Source organism: Phyllostomus discolor, chromosome X (genome assembly GCF_004126475.2).
Source record: "Phyllostomus discolor isolate MPI-MPIP mPhyDis1 chromosome X, mPhyDis1.pri.v3, whole genome shotgun sequence".
NCBI classification, from domain to species: Eukaryota; Metazoa; Chordata; class Mammalia; order Chiroptera; family Phyllostomidae; genus Phyllostomus; species Phyllostomus discolor.
This window is the reverse complement of record NC_050198.1, coordinates 23,547,462-23,552,405: the sequence shown is the minus strand read 5'-3', so window position 1 is coordinate 23,552,405 and position 4,944 is coordinate 23,547,462. Positions and strand designations below refer to the sequence as shown.

General features: G+C 45.7%; 1 non-coding gene across 1 annotated transcript; it reads left to right on the top strand.

Moving 5' to 3' along the window:
- The first annotated feature begins 3,880 nt into the window (after window positions 1–3,880).
- On the top strand, window positions 3,881–4,042 carry LOC114505909. The gene has a single exon (XR_003685359.1). It is a non-coding gene; the product is annotated as a U1 spliceosomal RNA (small nuclear RNA).
- Window positions 4,043–4,944: the final 902 nt, after the last annotated feature.

Here is a 4,944-nt window from a genome sequence, read left to right as displayed (position 1 = left end):
TTCATAATTGTGAGTTTGCTGTCCTTTTACTATACATGTTTTTTATCTTCTTTTTCTTAGATAAGTCCCTTTAACATTTCATATAATAAAGGCTTGGTGATGATGAACTCCTTTCACTTGACCTTATCTGAGAAGCACTTTATCTGCCCTTCCACTCTAAATGAAAACTTTGCTGGATAGAGCAAACTTGGATGTAGGTCCTTGCGTTTCATGACTTGGAATACTACTTTCCAGCCCCTTCTTGCCTGTAAGATCTCTTTTGAGAAATCAGCTGACAGTCTGATGGGAACTCCTTTGTAGGTCACTGTCTCCTTATCTCTTGCTGCTTCTAGGATTCTCTCCTTCATTTTTACCTTGGCTAATGTAATTATGATGTGCCTTGGTGTGTTTCTCCTTGGGTCCAACTTCTTTGGAACTCTCTGAGCTCCCTGGACTTCCTGTAAATCTATTTCCTTTTCCAGATTGGGGAAGTTCTCCTTTATTATTTGTTTAAATAACTTCTCCACTTGTTGCTCTTCCTCTTCCCTTTCTGGTACCCCTATACTTCACATGTTGGAATGTTTAAAGATGTCCTGGAGTGTCCTAAGCCTCTCCTCATTTTTTTGACTTCTTGTTTCTTCATTCTTTTCTATTTGGTTGTTTCTTTCTTCCCTCTGGTCCACCCCATTGATTTGAGTCCCAGTTTTCTTCCCATCACTATTGGTTCCCTGTGCATTTTCCTTTATTTCACTTAGTGTGGCCTTCATTTTTTTCATCTAATTTGCAACCAAATTCAACCAATTCTGTGAGCATCCTGATCACCAGTGATTTGAACTGTGCATCTAATAGGTTGGCTATCTCTTCGTCACTTAGTTGTATTTGCTGTGGAGCTTTGATCTGTTCTTCCATTTGGGCCATTTGTTTTGTCCCGTCGCACCTGTTACATATGAGGGGGGAGCCTTAGGTGTTCACCAGCGTGGGGCAACCCAGTCGCTGAATTGTGATGCTGTGTGTGGGGCAGGGGTCCAAGAGGGAACAATGGTGCTAGCTACACTCTGTGTTGGACTTCAGTCCCTTCCGCCACTTCCCCCAGGCCTCTCTGGTGTTAATTCCTGTGTGGGTGGGCTTGTGCACATTCTAGGACCCCATGGGTCTCTCCACTCTCTCCAACAAACTCTCCTGTGAGGCTAGGAGTGTTTTCCTGTGCCTCAGCCCCCACAGGTATTATCAATCAGTGCCCCGAGGCTCCATTTCCCAGCGCTGGGACTCTGGGTTGCCCACAGTGCCTTGCTTCACAATCGTTGCCTTGCTGGGTCTGCCAGTTGCCACCCCATGCCTGTGGTCTGCCAGCCACCTGCGCTCTCAGGGTGCCTTGTGCACCCCATGCCACCACCCTTTGTGCCACAGCCCCTCTGCATTCGGCCGCCCAACTCCACCCCTCCTACTGATCTGGATGAACGTGTCTATTTTAACTCCTTGGTTGTCCGACTTCCATACAGTTCAATTTTCTGTCAATTCTGGTTGTTACTCTGTTTCTAAATTGTTGTTTTCCCTATTTTGGTTGTGAGAGGAGGCACAGTGTCTCTACCTATGCATCCATCTTGGCTGGAAATCATGTAACCCCTTAACCCCCCCATCTGTGAAGCCTCTGCTGTGTGTCACCACCATAAGAGTTCAGGGGACTTTAAAAAAAGATTTTATTTATTGATTTTTAGATAGAAGGGAAAGGAGGGAGAAAGAGAGGGAGAGAAACATCAATGTGTGGTTGTCTCTTCTGTGCCCCCTACTGGGGACCTGGCTGGCAACCTGGCTGGCAACCTAGGCATGTGCCCTGACTGGGAATTGAACCGGCAACCCTTTTGTTTGCAGGCTGGCACTCAACCCACTGAGCCATACCATCCAGGGCTTCTATCCTTTTTTAAATAGCTGGTTCCACCACCCAGTGCCTGCCGAGACCAGTGCATGCATTCCCAGCCAATCTGCAGATGCATGAGTGAAAAATAAATGCTAATCATTATATATTACTGATTTTTGGGGTTGTTTGTTACACAGCGTTGTTATCAGTGGCAATAGTTAACTGATATACTATTCCTATTTAATATGTCATGGAATCCTATCACTCAATGGAACCCTCTTTGGGACATGCTAAGTCACTGTCAGTAAAAAGCCAAGCCAGAGTCACATTCAAGTCTTCAAATTCCAAAGCCTGCTTGCCTCACTGCATTAAGTTGAGGGAGATTAGCACCAATGGTCTCCAGGGTTGGAAGGCTGCCCTGATATATGTGTTTTGGGAATTTCTAACTGCAAAAAGAAATACAGGGGGTGAGGTAGGTGAGGGTCATAGATTCTCTAGGCTGGCAATTTGAGGCAGGGTTAGAGCCCTCAAGCAGGGGTGTCAGAAGCAAGAAACCCATATAAGAGGCTGTATCTCATCCAAGGCAAAGTCCTTGGAAGGACTGGATTGCTGAGGTTATAATCTCAGATTTTGTTAGGATTACTTTCAAGTTCTTTCCTTTCTTAAACGTGCAGAAGCATATTATTTCCAAGGTCCTTGTCAGAAGCCTAAATTCATACCAATTTGCTGAGTTGGTACAAAGTGCAGAATTGATGGTACAGAAAGACATTAAACAACCTACAACTCTTTAGACCATGTCAACAGATCATCCATAGCCTCAACTGCAGAAACATTTCATTAAATCCTTGCAGTTTCTCCCCAAAGACTAGGAATGCCCTTCTATCATTTAAAAACAGATGGAGGCCTGGAATGATTTTCACTGTAGCTAGGGCAGTGGATTCACCTGAGCTAAGCTCTAGAGAGAGTCAGTTAATCTTTATCCAAGAAGTATGTCTTGAGCGCCCTTGGGTGGGGGCTGCAATACTCCACTGGATGCAAGGGGCCCAGCCTGGGGCAGAGAGAGGTGGGCCAATGACAGTTATAATGCAGTGAGCTGAGTGTGTCGGTGAGATCTGAGGATTCTTTATAGGCAGACAAGTAACTATTAGGGGCTGTCAATACAGAGGCTACTATGAAGCCCCCTCCACTCGGTGGAATAGAGGTTATAGAACTACCCTCACCGTTAAACAAGCACAATGTGCATGGAATGGGTATGATTCTTTTCTATAGGGTTAAGCCCACCCAGGGACTATGATGGGCTGATGGAGTACGTGAGTTCCAAAATGTCAACCTATGGTGAATAGGGACATGACTCAGGAGGTAGTCCTGGAATGTGATTGGAAATTAAGAAATGCTAAATTGCTAAATCTAATCCCTTGTTTTAAGCCCTGTTTGGGAAAACAACAAAATAAAAAGAGGCTGGTCATCCATGGAGACTTCTGGAAAAATGACACTTGACACTAGTAGAGGCTGGTAGGGCCCACTCAGCAACTCCAGGGGAGAGGTCTTGGCCTGGGATCCTTGGGCTTCCAGTTTTCCTCTGTCCAATAGACAAGAGAAGAGCTCTGGGACTCTGATGAGACAAATGAGGCACCCAGGGCACAGATTTAAGGAGGCACTCACTGTCAGGGTTATGGAAACACAGGGTAGGTATTTGACAGTTGAGTGAGCCCTGCATGCCTCCCTTGCTTCACTTGAGTCCCAGTCCTGGCAGAGAGGCTAAGGCCCCAGTTCCAGATTTGGGAGGTGTGTTTTGAATGTTGGCTCAGTCATTTATTAGTTCTGTGATCTTGAGCCAGTTCTTAAATCTTTAAACTCCCATTTCCCCATCTGTAAATTAAGGACATAGTCCCAGTCTCAGAGAGGGATAAACAAGAATGTTGCTTGGTGAGTAATAAGCATAGAGCCTTCAGTAAATGGTTATGATTAGCTAGGCAAGGTGTCCTCTCCTCTGTCGAGAGAGAGTCCTCTTTCAGGCTTATCTGAGAGATGTTTCTTAAGGTCACTGTAAGGTCTTGGCAGGAGAGATACCATGATCACAAAGGTGGTTTTCCCAGGGTGAGGCTTATCCATTGCACTCCTGATGTGCTTACCCTTCTGATTTCCCCAAATGTGGGAAAGTTGACTGCATAATTTGTGGTAGTGGGGAACTGCATTTGCATTCTCCCCTATTAAAAAATAGGTCACTGTAGTGGATGATGTGATATGTCACATGGGTTCTCCTTCAGGACCACAGGACTGACTTCAACAGCTGCTGAGAGAACTGCTGGCAGGAATACCTCAGCTGTCCACACTGCAGGAATAGCATCAGCTGCAGAGAGCTGTTTCTTTCCAGGTTGACTCCCTCCTTAGGGCAGCTTGCATCCAATGACTGATCATCTGAGGGTACACAGGCCAAGGGCCCTCACCCTGACTTGGGACAACTCTGAAAGGCCCTCTCAGCTCCAAAGACCTCACAGAATTGGCTGAGGCCTCAGTGTGTGCATGGCAGCTGGAGTTCTTTCTCTGCCCAATCCAGCTTCCCTCACTCCCCCCTGGCATTCACTCTAAGAGCTCTCCTTCATAAACTCCTGGCCCTTCACATGCCTACTCCTCTCAAAGTCTGCTTCCTGAGTAGCTCATTCTGCAGGAATCATCTCACTCCCTCCTCCTCTTTCTCTGCTTATCATATTAATCAGGATTCTTTTGGTTGTACACTTAGGCAAAAAGAACAATATGTTGGATCACAGAATCCTAGGGAAGTTGAGGAGTAGGACAAATGGAAACCATTGCGTCTCCACACTGGAGACATGAATGCCACTGAGATCATTTCCTTTTCTCAGATCTATGACTCTCTATGTGCATGTTATTCTCTTATGTGTCTACAGCTTCTGAATTTTGCATCTGAAATCCCAGTCTGCTTGAGAAAAACTGACTCTTTTCTAATTTAGAAAACTTCAAGGAACACTTCTGATTTGGCACATTTTGGGTCAGGTGCTACTCTGGACCAATTAGCAGAGCCCAAGGACCATGTAAAAAAATGACCACTTCCCTGGGAACTACCAGGATGGGAGGTGGGACAGTTGACAGAA